This window comes from Anabrus simplex, chromosome 5 (assembly GCF_040414725.1).
Source record: "Anabrus simplex isolate iqAnaSimp1 chromosome 5, ASM4041472v1, whole genome shotgun sequence".
Classification (NCBI taxonomy): Eukaryota; Metazoa; Arthropoda; class Insecta; order Orthoptera; family Tettigoniidae; genus Anabrus; species Anabrus simplex.
Genome location: NC_090269.1, coordinates 434371936 through 434390724, shown reverse-complemented (window position 1 = coordinate 434390724; position 18789 = coordinate 434371936). Strand labels below are relative to the sequence as shown.

General features: G+C 37.3%; 1 long non-coding RNA gene across 1 annotated transcript in view; it reads left to right on the top strand.

The window, feature by feature from the left end:
* Nucleotides 1–17278, top strand: part of LOC137501068 (uncharacterized) — a 31365-nt gene extending 14087 nt beyond the window's left edge. Inside the window, exon 3 of the long non-coding RNA XR_011018330.1 lies at nt 17166–17278. This is a non-coding gene — a long non-coding RNA (uncharacterized lncRNA). The remainder of the gene's footprint in view (nt 1–17165) is intronic.
* The last annotated feature ends 1511 nt before the right edge of the window (nt 17279–18789 follow it).

Below are 18789 nucleotides of genomic sequence, written 5' to 3'. Positions count from 1 at the left end.
TCAAGAGACATATTGACCAAATACTTAGAACGGAGGTTCCGAAGAAGACGGGTATAATCACTGATCAGCAATTAGGCCCAAGTCAACAAGAACAACATCCTGAATATAAACAACCTTTCATCTTCACTGACTGGATGAATGAGCCAATCCCTGGGAGTAATCAAGGACTCGAGGCAGAAGAAGACATGCAAAATTGAAGACTTGAAGCAGAAGAAAACGGACCTCCACCCCCAAACCTAACCTGCCGATCAGATAGGACACGCCGTCCGCCGCAGTACCTTAAGGACTATGTTACTTAAATGATCACCAAATTCTCTTCTTCAAAATTAAGCGTGGGAGACTGTTATATCCCAGTAGAATGCGCGCATGTCGACCACAGCATTTATATAGAAACTGTGTTATTCTTTGTAGAGGTTGCTTTATGCCAGTGTATCACAAGACACTTTTCAATACAGTGTTTGTGTAAGCAAGCTGTTCGTGTTTAATTATAAATGTCATTTGTGTATGGTCATAACAGCTACTAATACATTTGACTACGTAAATATCTTCAAACACCAATTTGCTATAAGATACATTCTTTTATTACTGTCGAGCAAAAATATTGGGATGTGTAAATTATGCAAGGGCGTTAATTATGCGAGAAAATATGGTAGTAAGGTAAGAATTGTCACAAGGGTTATTATTTAACTATGTTGAGAGGGCACATGTTTTTCAAGAGTGATCAGTTCATTGTAGGTGAAGCAATAAGTATCCATCACACATGAGGTGATATATCAGACTCTTGACTCATGTCAGTCCAATGTCTGCAGTTGCAGTGAAGTATTGTTTTTTTCTGACGATTTTCTTACAGAATTACTTTGATTTCTTTAGCTGCTCTGAAGATGTTCTTGCCGTTATCGCTGTAAATGTTCAGGGGTTGACTTCCATGAGAATGAAGTCGATGAAAAGCAGTGAGAAATGTAGTATCAGGTCTACGTAGACAGCCTTGGTAGCTAGGCACTGTGGTCTTGTTCGACCTCACTATATTTTTTATGAGCATTGGTCCAGAATAGTCTATTCCAGTGTTAAGAAACGGGTGAGCCGGAGTTACATGCACCCTTGTTGTATTTCACATTAATTGTACAGAAGTATCAGCATTCAACTTGCAACACCTGTGGCGTGCATGAGTTTGGCCTTTGCTGATGGGATGCAAAAATTTTCTCTTTGAATTAGAGATGCGTTTAAGGGTGGAGTGTCTTGATGAAGTTGTGAAAGGTTTTCTGCATGAGCATTAACTTATATTAGCTTCGTTAGATGATGGTATGGATGCAGATATATGTGGTGTTTTGACTCTACTAGAACTTGGGCATTATTCAGTCCTCTGCTGACATGAGGATCGCCTTCTTGATGTGTGATCGGGTTTATAGTCTTAATATAAGTTGATAGCTTCCTACATAACATTAACCCTTACCACCTGTTTGTCGGGTGAGGCCCGACATTACGATATTCCCATTCCGGTTGCATGTCGAGGGAGACCCGACATGACATTTTATCACCCACCGCTCATCTGCCATCTCTTAGGCTACAAAATACACGATGATGTACTGTACTGCCATCTTTTGGTTCCGTGTGGAACTTTGTAGAATCCAGTTGCTATTTGACAGTAAGTCAAAAATCTATTATTTAGATGGCAGTGTAGCCGTCAGCTGTCCACCCATGCACACGAAAGCTCAATTGATAGCTAACAAACATGGTTGCCATGTGCTCTTCTAGTCGTATATATGTTGTATATGTCAGGCAACACACGAAACCACAGTATTTTTGCACCTCTGCTCCTATTGAATATAATAGCATTTCATGATGCCTAAAAGTGAACTGAAGATGGTTGGTTTGTGTACCGTAACCCAGCATGTACCAGATTCTGACGGCGTGCACACTTATAAATCAAGAGATCCGGATTTCATGAAATCGCCGTTTTGCAGTGGTTTTAGCCTACATACTACCAAGAGGTATGGAACCAGAGTTGAACAGACTTTTTCAATTGATTTTTAGCGATAGTTTGTACACAGAAAGTATTAACGAAACCGATCAGTATATGATGATGATAATAATAATAATAATAATAATAATAATAATAAAAAATGCAAAATAATTTGTCTTAAATTTCACGTATTGCTTTTATTTTTCTCCAGTATTGCTTGCTGTAAACGTGTATAGCCTAACTACATAATTTATAAGCAAGTGCTATCTCCAGAATCGTGAAAGATGAATACAGGTCATATAATAAAAATGTACATTTAAAATATGAGTAGTAGAGACAACACAGAGGACTTTAATTCGAAGGGTAAGGGTTAATGCAGAATTCTTTTGCAGTGTTCAAATTCAATACAAACTGTGAATTTTAATTTTACTCCATGTGTTGTTTACAACAATGTGAGGCAAGTTGCAAACAATAAGCAACTACTCTTTGTACTTTGCTTAATCTCAAAACTTTTGTTGTGAATAGATCATCGTGCATGGCTGTAAGAAGCATTGTTGGCATTCTTTATTCTGTGAGATAAATTTGAACATCGCGTTTTGATTTTGGCCAACCCAAGGCATCTTACTTCAGCCATTTGGGACCATGCTAACAAAGTGAATCGTTGAAGATTATGTTCATTTGTAGTCGTTTGGACACTAGGCCAGAGGGTTTGTCATCGGACTGCATTTATAGTACCACTCATTTTGTGGCATACCAACAATTGAACACCATGACAGCAAAACAAGTGAGAGCACAACACAGCAAGCATCAGTGTCAATAGCGAGCACAAGAACAAGAAAGTTCATTGGTTATCCTAATGCAAACATCACACCAACTTCTGAGGGATGCCAAAAAGCACAAGACAGGACTGGAAGCGATGGAATATCTGGGCAGGTACCAAGTTCAAATGACTGCAACTGAGGAGTTGATCTTACACAATACAAGAAATAGAACAATTACCAGAAATAACAAGCAATAATAAGAACGGTGGGTGAATAAATATAAGAAATAAAAATAAATTTAAAATTTCTTGAATTTAAAATAAACAGCATCTAGAAAGATTTCAAATTAATACGATATCACCTTGGTTATCCGACTTCTTAAAATGGCATGCCGCAGACATTATTTAGTTATCAGTTATGGTAAGAGAAATTTAGATGCGTTGTAAACAATAGAAATGACGATTAATACATGTCATGTTTAAAATTTCTGTATCTTCCAAACTAGGTATTGTAATTTGTAAAATTATGAGTAGTCTTCATATATACAGGAGTTATATTTGTGTCATGTGCACAATATACTATACCGCTCATGTATACAATTTCCGGCCTAGGGTGTCTCTATATTTTACTCTATTAATTTACATTGCCTTGGATAAGAATTTATGTAGACCAAATCTTATCACATACTTGGTTTTAACGAGAAAGGAACTTGAGTCAATACATAAGGGTATCTGCAAGCCAACAAAATTATAAAATACGCACAAGGGGAGAACCGAGAAAATAAATTGTACGATGCAAATAGATAAAATAAAGATAAACAAGGTGAAAATAGAAAATGATGTAGTGAAATTTAAAATAACAGGAACAAAATTAATTTTAACCAGAAAGCAGAAAATTAAATACCTAAAATTCAACAAAATTAAGTGAAATCATAACCATGCATGACCCAGTTTTGATACTTTAAATACAACAACACAAGCATACATCATAACCAATGTTGCAGGTCAAAAAGTTCAATAATCACCACCACCAACAACAATACGATGGTATGGCATGCATTATCTAATCGAAAGGCAACAAGGCAACATCTCACAATAATGAAAATTGTAGTGTCAGGCAAGGAAAAGAATGAGGTGAAACCGGACCGTAAATAACACAAGAGAAATAAAATTAAATTAAATTTAGAATAAATGGCAAGGCAAATTACCAAATAAATCTACAAAAATAAAATTATTTTGGTATTCACTTCGGAACAGAATTACAATGCTCCAAGTATTATATTTGCAGAAAACTAATAGGAATATCATATGTACCCCTAGGTGGTCAACCTCATGAATAGACCACTCAGTTTCAAAAAAATATTATGCTTTGAATATTACACTGCTGAGAACTTTAAATGAATATCCAATTCTTCAAAATAAGTATTATACTGCCACATAAGAACTCTCATGTGCCACTTATTATGACAGTACGTCATGTCATTCATTGATTTCTTGGTCCTAATAACAAATTTCACATAATTAGGTTGGAGATACCTTCAGTTGACATGCTGGATTTAATACTAGTTAATTACTTCCGGCACAGAATATTCACATCTTGAAGTAAGGTAATTACACTATATATCAAATGCCATTTAAATATTCAACACTTCACACATCTCATTGCAAAATAAAGATACCAGTAAGTTTACGTAATATCTTTTTTTTTGTTATTTGCTTTACGTCGCAACCGACACAGATAGGTCTTACGGCGACGATGGGACAGGGAAGGGCTAGGAGTGGGAAGGAAGCGGCCATGGCCTTAATTAAGGTACAGCCCCAGCATTTGCCTGGTGTGAAAATGGGAAACCACAGAAAACCATCTTCAGGGCTGCCGACAGTGGGGTTCGAACCCACCATCTCCCAAATACTGGATACTGGCCGCAATTAAGCGACTACAGCTATCGAGTAATATCTGAAATTTCTAAATTCACCCCTCTAAACGTACCTTTATGTCAATCAATAGAGCGAATTCCTTACTGTGTTGGTAAGATCGTTGTAGTGTTACTAATGTGATTATCTGTTTTTGCCAGTAAAATTGTGTCTTCAGAATGTATCCTTTAAATGACAGGTTGTATTAACATACATTAATGCTCATTAATTTTTTGTGCTATGAGTTTTCACACATCTCCATATTTATTTCTAAAGTAAAATACTGTTTGATATTTAACTTCCATTTTATAATATCGAAAGGTCGTTTGATAACTGAGGTTCATTCAATACAAAAACTACCCTTAATATTGAACACCACTGAAAATTATTTTCATTTGTAGTTCTGTTTTCTTTGTTACTGAAGTCTGCATTTTGGTGCTCGTAACTGCTGAACTGTCTATCTGTAACTTGAGAGGGCCTGATTTTGAACCCTCATCGGGTAGAGTTAGATTTCTATAATGATGCCTTGTGTCTGTTCTATGTGGCACGTTGTTCTAATCGCTTTATTTAACAATCTTTCCAAGGGTTCTCATCATCGGCAAATGAAGTGGTGTCAGCAAGAGGGTATGTGTGGGGGCAGTTGCCCCCAGTTCTCTGGAAAATATACATTTTTATTACATTTTATCCATTTTAAACCAGAAAACAGAAAATGATCGTTTTTGCAATTCTTGCTTATTTTCCTTAACTGTTTTCTGACCTTTGGCAATGGTCAAAATTAAGATGCCAGACAGGGGAAATGTCCAAAAAGCCAAAGTTTAAACTTGTTGAAAACATGAAACGGTGTCAGTATACGTTCTTTGCCTTGACTGAAGCTGTTCAGCAGGTTAAGTCCAGTATGATGTCCAAAAGGCAAGCATCCGAAACATACCAGATCCCTTTAACAACGTTAAATGTCAGTCTATCTGGGCATCAGAAGATTCAGACTGCCGTAGATCTACGAGAAAGCTGAAGGTGACTGGATGAAGGCCCCAATGTTTCTGTACTACCTTCAGAACTTTAGGTCATGGCTAGGGGTAGAGAAAATTACACTTCGTGCTATCCTATTTCTTGACGGACACAGCAGTTATTCATCCCTTCAAGTCAGTGAATATTTTCATGACCATGGAATAATATTGTGCTCTCTATTCCCTAATGCCACCGATCTTCTACAACGAGCAGATATCGGTGTATTTACACCTCTAAACAGATTGTGAGTAAATGCCTTCTAAGACGAGAATATACAAACTCTCAGTGCATCAGAAACCAAGATAAATTTTGCACCCATGTTAAAGAAAGTTTAAGATGATGCTGTTAGCCCAGATTTTGTAAAAAGCGCCTTTCTTAAGTGTGGTCTCTCTCCACTAGATCATGATTCTGTGGACTACACAAAATGTGTTGCAGATTATTTGAAAACTCCACTAGGAAGGCAACAGCAAAGAGTGACGAAGGCAGCCCTTCATCCCCTTTCACTTCCAGTAGGAAGTTAAGTATGAACTGGAAGAATTCTTGCCTCCTCGTTTTCTTGATCACTTCAATGACATGATGGAGAAAAACAGAATGATGGTGAATCAGATTTGTACACTTATTGGAAAAGTGTATAACTTGGTACAATGCAACACATGAAATAATATGGCTAATAAAAATGAAACAATGACAGATAGTTCATCAGAGCAAGATGATGGTGATCAGGGCAAAGATGATTTTACGTGGAATGGTAAACATTCAGAGGTACCTTCTCTCAAGGAAGATCTTCCTGGTGCTGTCATTTTGAAGATCAGGGTAAAAGTTCACAAGCCAAAAATATTGAATGATCATGAAATTGCTTTGGAACTTGCTTGCTTGCTTGTTCACCCACCTCAAGTAATAGAATAATACAATGGATTCTTCCAAAGATTTTCTCAAAGTTCCTCAAACCTCATCAGTTTATTTTTGGAAAATATACACAATATCATCAAAGGAGTACCAGGAAGAATTGGAGAGATATAAAAGAAACAAAGACGATTGAATACATGTTCCACTCTCTGTGGACAGATAGAGATAAGAAATTGATTTTTTTTTTTCAGGATATTTTAGTATGTAATAATATAGTCTCCTCTACTTTTGTGATTTATATTTAAGAATCATTCTGTTTTACTCGTGGCTCAGGTGGCAGCACGTCGTCCTCCCACTGCTGGGTTCTGTGGTTCAAACCCTGGTCACTCTATGTGCGATTTTTGCAGGACAAAGTGGAGGCAGGACAGGTTTACCTCCAGGTACTCCGTTTTTTCCTGCCATCTTTCATTCCAGCAATATTCTCCACTATCATTTCATTTCGTCCATCAGTTATTAATCTTTGCCGCAGAGGAGTGCAACAGGCTTCGGTAGCCAGCACAATTCCCGTCCTTGCCTCAAGATGGGGGCTTCATTCATTCCATCCCTGACCCAGTCACTGACTGGAAAATAGGTTGTAGGTTTTCTTTGTACTTTGTCCATGTTATTACAACCGTATAATGTCTAAAGGTAAGGTGATTTATAATAAATATTTCTGTTCAGTATTTAAAACTTTGACATTAGATATATAAAAATCATTTTTGATAAATAAGACCTCACTGATTGATGCATATAATGCAGACTGCTCGATATATGGAGGAATACAACTGTTGCGAATGGCTGCCAAATGCAAGAACTAGTGTGGTGTAAGAGCATAAAATATCTATATATAAAGGGAACTGTGCTTTGTTAGCGGCTTCTTGGCAGTATTTATGACACTGTGGCATATATTTATTGTGTGTGAGTGTTGTCTAGTGAATTAGTGATCATTTGATATTGATTTTTAACGTAAGTCTATTGTGTTTTTATGCCATAGGTGATAGTCATCTTGTTTTGCCCTTAATCCATAGACAACATTACTATGAGAGACACTCGATATAATTATTTACTATATTTGCATTGCCCTAAGTGTCGGCCATTTTGTTCCATCTGCCATCAATGCCATGGAAACTATGACAAAGACGGGAACTATGCATGCTCTTATCGACGTTGCCAAGGAACTAGAGTCTACACCTGTTGACACCATTACAATGGACGTATTTTTGACGGTATAGAGTAGACAGAACAGCCAGCGACTCCACGCCGAGTGTTAGGCGGCGAGAAATAACCTGACACCCTCAGGGAGCCAACGGCTTCGGGCGGATGAGCTCCTTGAGGGAGGAAGGGCGGTGGTCCCTCAGTGGAGGAAATGCCACTGGAATCCACTGAAAACCTGATGTCGGGCAGCAGCGCCATCAGTATCGACTTGATGCACAGAGCAATTCATGCTCGAGATGGGTCAAGAGCGGAGAGCCTCAAGCGTCACCAGAATGACTGGTTTTTCGGTTGTGGTACTGCGGTGTGGAAGAGAGAGGGACCTCACTACACTATTATTCCCATGAACACTATCATGATAGCTGCTTTAAATGGATCTAATTCGTCATGCGACCCGGCTGACAACCGGCGCTTTTGCGGTTCCAGGCTGCAAAGTGTGAAATGTGCTACTGGGCATGTGCATGTAGGCAACCAGGCTGCATATGCGAAATTTGCGACTGGAAGAACAAAGCAGAATGTGGGTACTTGGAATGTGAGAGGACTTTTAGCTTCAGGAAAACTTCTCCTGATAATACAAGAGCTGGAAAGGTATAATATAGGAGTGGCTGGGCTAAGTGAAACTCACTGGAAAAACAATGGCCATTTTAGGAGTGGTAATCATTGGGTCTATTTTTCTGGAAATGAAGAAAAAAGCAGTAACGGGGTCGCAATTGTGATCAGTGACAAACTGAATGACCTAGTGAAAGGATATAAACCTGTTAATGATCGCATTATAACACTAACTCTCAAATGCAAGCCACTTTCCATCAACATCATTCAGGTTTATGCCCCAACAGCGGATGCATCTGATGAAATAATCGACCGCTTCTATCAAGATCTTGATGCTACTGTTTCAGCTTTTCCAAGCAGAGAAATAACTATTGTTATGGGAGACTTCAATGCCAAAATTGGTTCAACACAACATGATGAGCATGTCAGAACATCGATAGGAAGATACGGAATTGGAGAAAGAAATGAACGGGGGAACAGGCTTCTTGAGTTTGCAATTCAAAACAGGTTCACTATAACTAATACAGTCTTCAAGCATCACATACGGCACATGTACACATGGACATCGCCTGATGGTCAATATAAAAATCAGATTGACTACATCTTGATCAGTTCAAGATGGAGGTCTTCTGTAATGGACACCAAAACTTGTCCAGGTGCAGTATGTGGCAGTGATCATCAGCTTCTTAGAACAGAAATAAGAATAAAACTTCAAACACCAGTTAAAAGATCATACAGGATACCACAAGTAGTTAATATGTCATCTTTTAAGGAATCATTGGCGCGAAGAGCCTCCATATTACAGGATCCAATAACAACTGCAGAAGGGCTGTGGAATGTGACAAAAAACTGGATAGAGTCCTCTTTGAATGAATCTCGAGTACCAAATACTAGAAGGCAACAGTGGATCTCTGACTTGAGCCTTCAGCTTGTAGAAGAAAGAAGGTGCCTTAAAAAATCTGGCATTAACACTAAAGAGAAAAGAGAGCAAATGTCTGATCTTGATAGAAGGATTCAGTCTTCTTGTAGAAGAGATAAAAATAATTTCCTTAGTAACATTTGTTTTGAGATTGAAGACCATGCAAATCAAAACCACAGCAAGGATCTTTTTGACAAAATTAGAATAATCACTCGAGAATTCAAGCCATATTCCTGGAATATACAGAACTCAAAGGGGGATGATGTTGTGGATATAGAGAATGTTCTGGAAACATGGAGATTATACTGCCAGGATCTATACAGTGAACAATGTAATGCACAAGACCAAGTGAAGATAGACAAGCAGTCAGATCCTGAACCTGACATCCTCCGAGATGAAGTAGAAATGGCTTTGAAAATGCTGAGAACTGGAAAAGCGTGTGGACCTGATGGAATAAGTGCAGAAGTCTTGAAAGCTACAGACGGTGCTGGAATTGAAATGCTGTTGAAAATCTGCCAAGCAATATGGAATTCCAGAAGATGGCCCGAGGAATGGGTACAGTCAATCTTTGTCCCAATCCACAAGAAAGGATCGAGGAAAAAATGTGAAAATTATCGCTTAATTGCTTTGATTTCACATGCCAGTAAAGTTATGCTTCATATCCTGCACAAGCGACTCCGGGCATTTCTAGAGTATCAAATTCCTGAAGTCCAGACTGGATTTATGAAAGGAAAAGGTACTCGAGAACAGATCTTAAGCCTAAGACAAATCATAGAAAAGGCTAGAGAATTCAATGTTCCGGTATATCTGTGCTTTATTGACTACCAAAAGGCCTTTGATACTGTCAAATGGAACCATCTTTGGAAAATTTTGGATGACATGGGTTTGCCACTCCATTTGATTGATCTCCTCAAGTCCTTGTATAAGGAAAATACAGCCACTGTGAAGATTCAAAACAAACAGTCTCAGCAGTTTCGTACAAGGGCTGGAGTTCGCCAGGGATGTATCCTGTCACCGTTACTTTTCAATATCTATGGTGAATATGCAATGAGAACTGCATTAGAAGGCTGGGACAAAGGATTTTCCATTGGGGGATGCAAGATCAACAATTTGAGATTTGCTGATGACACCACCTTGATAGCATCATCTGAAGAGGAGTTGACAGAGCTGATCAAGAGAGTAGAGGAAGCAAGCCTAGAAATTGGATTACGCCTAAATCGACAGAAAACCAAAGTCATGATTGTTGATCGTAAGAACAACAACAGTCCACATATCAAACAGATTGGAGGGTGTGAAGTTGTACATCAGTATGTATACCTAGGCTCCTTACTATCCAATTCTGGTGGTTCCAAGGATGAAATAAAGCGCAGAATTGAAATAGCAAAGGTAGCAATGATCCGTCTGCGGAAGATCTGGAAAGATAACAACATCACCATTAAGACAAAAAAGAAGCTCGTTGAATCTCTAGTCTTCTCAGTCTTCTTGTATGGCGCAGAGACGTGGACCATCCTCAAACGTGATCGTGAACGGATAGAAAGCTTTGAAATGTGGTGCTGGAGGAAGATGTTAAGGATTCCTTGGACAGCTCATCGCACGAACACATCAATCTTGAACCAACTTCAGATAAAAGTTCGTCTATCGTGTAAGATCTCTCAACGAATTGTACGCTACTTTGGACATATAATGCGCCGAGATGGTAGTCTACAAAAGCTGATTGTTGAGGGCAAAGTCCAGGGAACCAGACAACGAGGACGAATACCAACGCGATGGATTGACATGGTGAACGGCCCCCTACAGTGTTCTCTCAGAGTAACCACATTCAAAGCTTTAGATAGGGAAGAATGGCGGAGTATGGTTCATCGGCTAGAGGGCTGAATATTATGATAGTCACGACACCTCAGTCATGAGGCAAAACGAAGAAGAAGAACAACTGTTGCATTCAAAGGCACCTTGTGCCTAGAAATTTTACATTTTAAAAGTCTGAACAAGCTAGTTTCAACCAATGGATGTTCCATTAAGGTTTTATAATTCCTTCAGAGGTCTGTCCTTCATTGGCAAAATGTACCGATCAGTAATTGAAGGAGATAACCTTAAATTGTTAGATATATAGTGCCACAATCCTATTACAATGTTTCGAGGCGAATGGCAGTTCCAAGTGAATTACAGCAATAATATCATGCACCTATCTGACATTTTGTTTAGCACATTTAATGAAGGTTCCTCATAGCTGTGAACTTGAAGGCCCACAGAGGAATAAACAGTTTATTCATAATTTGACTTACCAAATGAGATGGCGATGATGTAAAAGGAAAATCCTTCACATGGCTTACTGTTAAAAATTCCAATACAGCCTTAGCAACAGGCTTGCACAGAAAACGTAGTGGTCACATTGGGAGATTAAATTAACAATTTGGTCAAAATAGCCAGAATTACAACCCACCTCTAGGTTTTAATTTTAAAATACCATCGAGAAGCGCTGCTTAATCATACTGGGATGGTTCAAAGATACACTAGGATCCAATATATGCGATCTTAGAAGGAGCTAAATCAACAGGCATCTTGTCATTGAGAGACTCACAGCTTGACTCCCAGGGTTCAAAACGGTGGCGATAGAGAGCAGTACACAGACAGTTGATGAATCATGCAGATTCAACCAGTTGCAGTGTTTATATCCAGTGATGTGCCATAAAATATCCAATGAAAAAAGACTGGCTATATTTGTATTAAAATTTAAATCCAAACACAATTAAGAACTTCAGTTAACAATAATGTTGCAAATTTGAATGAAATTAAAACAAAGTTTAAGGAACATAACGATAATATCCTTTAATGAAATTAAATGACATATGGCTTTTAGTGCCAGGAGTGTCCGAGGACATGTTTGGCTCGCCAGGTGCAGGTCTTTCGATTTGACTCCCGTAGGCGACCTGTGCGTCGTGATGAGGATGAAATGATAATGAAGACAACACATACACCCAGCCCCCGTGACAGTGAAATTAACCAATGTTAATTCCTGACCCTGCTGGGAATCGAACCAGGGACTCCTGTGACAAATGGCCAGCACGCTAACCATTTAACCATTTAATCCTTTAATAATAATGACACAGGTTCGTACTCAGAAACTTTAATATCTCCTTGTGTAGGGCTCTGCAAATCTGTGACATTGAAGGGAGATCTTTTAACCACTACTACCTTGCATTTTACACACTGCAGCATTGTCATCACTCAAGCTTCATTGCTAAATGATCTGACATATACACTTTTACCACAGGCTTCCGTAGTGTGTCAGTTGGACCAACAAGTCCTAACGAATTGAAGATAGATACATTTCTTGACTGAACAGTGTTTTAGACAAAGCAGTTGTATAATATTTGTGTTCTTTTCTCACATTACATATGACATTAAATTGATTCTGAAATGGTGCCCAGATTACTTATAATATTTTTAATACATCATGATCATCATCTTTGAGTTAATTTGGTTGCATCTCTCTGTGATGAGCTGGAATTTAATTCAGTTAGACTGGGCCAGTAGAGTTCCACTTCCATAAGTTGAAGCCTCAACGATTGAGCAGGTTTGGTAGTTCTTCCGAAATTTCGATTGCTTCCTGTTATTCACCCATGTAGGAAATACAGCTGTCTACACTGAAGTCTTGAATATATGGTGTTTCCTGCAGAAGGGAAGCCTGTACCTTCTTCATCGTTGAATTTCTTTGTGCATCTTATGGCAGGGAATGCTATTCTGTAGGTTACGGTCGGGAGACTGTATGTTTTGATTGGCTATTTTGGCCTATCATGCCGGAGTATACATTGAAAGTTGTAAATGTTATGGTTGAATTTCACATGATGGTACATTTTCCTATTTCTGCTGTTAATGCAATGTGCTAGGCCACAAGCAGATGATTAGAGAGAAGAGATGTTCTTCAATAGATGGCCCTACAAGCAGGATGTCATTGACACTTATTCCATTGTTAGTCTTGACTGAGTGTTGCAAACAACAAGTGTTTTTGTTATTGGTATCCTCCTCTTGTATGTTCCAAAATAGTTGAATATTGTTTTGTAGGTTATGTAGGAATAGAGATTGATTAGGTGTAGTTTTTTCATCCTCCTTTCTTGTTTGTAGATAATTATCAGTTCATCCCAATTTTGTGTTTTGGAGAAAATGGTAGTTCTCATGATTTTTGTGCTCCATTATTAAATGGTGCATGAAAACTTGAGATTTTGGTAATAGGTGAGTTTGAGGAGTGTGGAAAATGGGATCAGCAAGTATTATGTCTGCAGGAATGTTCCAGTAGGACAGGAGATTATCAGTTATTTTAGAAAGGACAATGCAGTCAATGTTGAAATTGTGGTTGCTCTAATCGGAATAAACTTCTGCTTTGATGATTGTGTTCGCTTGCGAAGTGAGATATTCAAATACCTGTAGTTTTAAGATATTTCTTGTCTTCTTGGTTGCAGCCATGGAACAACACGTTGTGAAATGCAGTTGCTCTGTGAGCCATTGTTGTGAATTTTTAAAGCCCTCTGGAATTCACCATACCTTTTTTTTCTTTTCCCGAGGGCAGTGTTAATTAGGACTTGATTCCCTTTTACAGCATATACCATCCAATTACTAGTGTTTTACTGCAATTTTCTTCACATTAGCCTCAAAATATTTAATGTGATTAACCTGAAAGACAGTCCCACTAACCACTTTTTCGGTTTGCGGAGACACCGAGGTGCCGGAATTTTTTCCCACAGTAATTCTTTCATGTGCCAGCAAATCTAATGACATGAGGCTTACATATTTGAGCCCCTTCAGATACCACTGTACTGAACCAGGATCTAACCTGCCTTGTTGTGTTCAGAAGGTCAGCGCCTCAACCGTCTGAGCCACTCAGCCAGCGAAGATATTTCTTATACCTGCTCCCAACAATAAGGTTATGATTAGGAGGAATTCAGGCAATTGTTTTTTGTGGCAATGAACAACTGGCCATGTAGCTATTGGTATACATTTGGTAGATGGTGGATTCAAACCCACTGTTGACAGATCTGAAGTGCAGGATTTCTATGGTTGCACATTTCCACACCAATATTAGCCCTTTTATATGTCATTATTGTCATAAGACTCGTGTGTGTTGGTGTGATGTAAAGCAGATTGTTAAAAAACTATTATTTGGTTAAAGAGAAACTGCAAAAATATTCAAATATGACCCTAATTTGCCCTAGGTTATGTTTAATTAATCTTCCTTAGTAATTCAACTGACCATTATTCTTTGACTGTTAATTACATCCAAACTTTTCACCTTTTTGACTTTACCATAAACCAAGGAAATATCATCAAACTAAATGTTGTGTACGTAATTAATGAAAATTTATATGTTCATAAGTTTCATAGGTTCATAGTTTTAACTGCAATTGTTGTTTCAGTTAAACTATTATAATTAGGATACATCTAAATGTGGTTTAGAATTATTGTAGTTATTTGATTAGTAAATATTATGCATGCTTTATTATTACATAATCTTTATATTGTAGGAATATTGCTCTCACTAAATTTATATTGTTTCAGATAACTTGTTGTAGTTAGGATATGTTTAAGTGAGTTTTATAATTGAAGAAAATTTATGAGCAACATTTTTGCACCATTTATAGCAGGGATTGGCTGCATTAGTAATGGCACTACTAGCATCACCCATAACTCGGTCACATTCCTGTGTTCAAAGCGTACGATAAGATGACCAGAAATCTCATGACGTCAGAGATGTCTATAAAATAATCTACCTGAGTACATCCAACAGGAATGGTTTTAACGTCATTGGTGTTCAAGCCTGCATCTATTATGTATACTCAGTTGATGGGCATTGCACTCCTGTATCATGTAAAAAAATAACACCTTTCATGAGTAAATGAGTATCGCACCCATCAGTGAGAAGGCACAGGAAATGTGTTGTCGTGTCCTTGTGCGTTACCTGACACAGATGACAGTTTCACCCATTTTCACATGGGCCTGTGATTAAAAGGACATGGACAATATGATATCTGTTCAGTCCTCAGTCTGAAGGCTTGTTTGATCAACAGCAGCACCACTGCTAGTTGTCATAGATGACCTAGGCATCATAAAAGAGGAAAACTGGGGAAATGAAGACTGAACTAGTTTCTCGTTGCTTTCCTCACTAAGCCAGAAGTTGCCATTGCATATCACTTTGCCAACCCTTTGAAATGCATAGAACAACCAACCCTATGAGCAACATTTTTGCACCATTTATAGCAGGGATTAGCTGTATTAGTAATGGCACTACTACCATCACTCATACATCGGTCACTTTCCTATTGTCAAAGCGAAGGATAAGACTGTGACAGATCGTTCAAGGTAACAACAATTTTCTAGCACATACCAGAAGACATAATGTACTGTAAACACTAGGTCTCGTCAGCAATGCCATGATAATATGATACAAAATTTTAAAATTAGAAATGCTGCTGTGATTGATAAGATTTCTGGGGATATACTAAAGTCAGAGTACATATCTGTAGTGCTTAATTGATTACTGTTTGTATGAAGCAAGTATACTAAACACATGAAGAGTTGTATAAATAAAAGGTGATAAACATAATGCCAATAATTATAGTCTAGTCATCTTGACTGTTGTTGCATGCATGCTCTTGGATAGTATTCTTTATGATTATATTATATACATTTACAAAATTACTAACTGGATTGAAAGAAGGTAGTTCAGGTTTAGGAGATGTCATTCTACTGTACTTCAAGTACAAGTAAGCTATAGCAGATATTTTTGATTCAGGAGGTTAAATGGACTGTATCATGATTGATTGACCTACCTAAGGCTTTTGATGGGGCCGATCATGGGAGAATACTGCATAAAATAAGTGCAATTCAGTTGGATAGAATAGTGACTAAAGGGGTGGCTATATTTCTAGAATATAGAATTAAGAGCATTAGAGTAGGTGAAAGCTTAATTTGATCCTGTAATTATTATGTGAGATTATTTAGGGGTTGTAAATGAGAGGAAAGGCCACAAGGCCACAATTAGAGTAGTATTACTTGATTAGAGAACAGGAAATAATGCACAGAAAGCAGTTCCATTTCTTATGGATGATTTCTGACACAAAAGTTGTGTTACAGAGATTTTGCAGAGTTTGGGCTGGGAAGACTTGGAGAAGGGGAAACAAGTTGCACGACTAAGTGGTATATTGTGAGCTGTCATTGGAGAGATCACTTGGAATAAGCCAGTGTTGTTTAAAAGTAGGAGAGATCACAACATGGGAATAATTTGAAATTCAAGGGGACAAAGTGTGGCAAATGTCCATTTATAGGAATGGGATTTAGCGAGAGAAATAATTTACCAAGAGATTATTTTCATAAATTTCCAAATTTGTTTTATATGTAAGAATTTGATAAACAATCTGCCACCTATGTGATAGCTCTAAATGCTGATCACTGTTGATTGAAGGATTTTATTGTTGATTGATTATTGATTATTTATTTAGTTATTTATTTTTCATTCATTCTTGTTCGTCTTAATGTGATGTGCTGGGATGGATGATGGATATGTCTTATGATTTCAGCATTGTCTACTTTTTGGGAAAGTGGTATGAATAATGTGGGATTATTTGATATTGATTGATGTTTTGGGATTGAACTTATATAGGAACATGGAAAGGAACAAAGAAGTGACAAGTCAAGTCATGTGTAGAAAGATGTGAGCAGGGGAATATGAATGTAAGAGGATAAAGAAAATAGGTAGTCAGTGTGGAAATAGGAAACAAAAGAAAGCGAAAGGGGAGGGTAAAGTTTTGGAGACAGTCTTTGTCCTTTCATCTTTCTCCTATTCCATTACTACCTTGTCTAGTGCTTACACTTAGACTGTAATTGTGCCAATATGAAAATTATTTTCTCAGCTGTCCGTTGTTTATATCTTTTTCCTCACTTTTTTTTCTACTTTTCTTATTTCTTACTTATAGCATTCTGAAGACACAAAGGAGGAAATATTCATAGAACAACACACTGTTGATCAGCATGTTCTGTACATCAAAGAAGAAACAAGGTATGTACACCACAAACCCTATACAAGAAGGAATATGTAGTTTCTATTCACTGTTGTGTTCAGTTGCAGATAATCTTTCTCCAAAAACTGGCCATTTTCATCAGTGTTATCCTTTCTTTACAAGGATATTAAAAAACGATTTGTTAAAATTATCTAAAGTATTCAGAAAGTTTAAGATTATATTAATGTTCCTGAATGTGGTTTTATTGAATCTATATCTGCAAAAATTATGTGAAGTGTATTTAAGCAATGATGAAAAATGTATTCTTTCTTTCACTGTCATTGCATCATTTGTTCATCATATTTTTGTGATCTGAAATGTCATCTGCGACTATTATCTCCTAATATTCTCAGAAATTTTGTGTGTGTGTGCCAACAGAGACTCACAGATGAAGCCATGTTTATAGATTATAAACAAAATCTACAAATTCAAAATTGTTGAATTTTTATGGACATTGAAAACAATATAATTATTTCAAGTTATGTAATTTAGCTCCGTTAATTAGTATATTGATGGTTCCATTCAGTAGTACAGTAACACAAAGAATATTGTCATTTACTCAATTATTATTAATGTGGTTAGATTTCATTTCTTATGATCTGTCCAGTTCTATTGTGTGTTGAGTCAAATTCCTCCATTTGTAGACGCCAAAGCAGAAGGTTTGTAGATATGAAACATTCAGTTCAGTAGATCTACGTCTTAGATATCATAGTTTTGAAGTAAAATTTCCAAATTGTTGTAAGCATAACAAGATATTGGGGTGATGATTTGAAGTTTGTTCCAGTGTTATGGTCATACTGGTTGATTGCTGCCATTTCCTACTTTTCATATAAGTCCTCATTGTCAGTCAAGTGCTGGTACTGTGTTGATTGCCAGCATATTTACACAATTAGTATAATTAATATATGGGTAGTATAAAGTAATCAAATGGGCAGCTACAAGGAAAGTTCTAAATTTGTTAAGGTGGCCTATAAATTTGCCAGAATTCTTCACGTAATTAAATTTACTATCTCATAAATGTAAGTAAATACCGTATTTACTCGCATATTAGACTCCTTTTTTCCCCACTTTTACAGCCAAAAATAATAAAGGAGTGTCCAGAATGCGATAACCTCAAAATTTTGTGCAGCGAACACATGACTTCTAGGCTATAAAGAGCTATGAATTGTATGTGTAAACATTCTATACTATTATTTAACAAACTTAGAATGTATTTAAGTTATACTGGCTATTTTCGTCGGAAGGCAGTATTTTTAAACGTAAAAAGATAATAAATGGTGAACACGACTTTTATACCTACGGTACACAGAAAGCTCTGTTTTAGTTACTCATATCACGTCATTTGTTACATCTCATTAATTTCTGTGATGAGGTTTATGTTAGGAAGGGCATACGGCTGTAAAAGCTTGCTATGAAGATTTGTCTCACTTCATACTTGACCCCGTAGAAAAAAGGGATAAGGGTACTGTGTTATCATACAATTAAATATTGATACAAAATAACTTACTGGCCAGTGATTTGTTTCTGTCAGTTCAGCAAT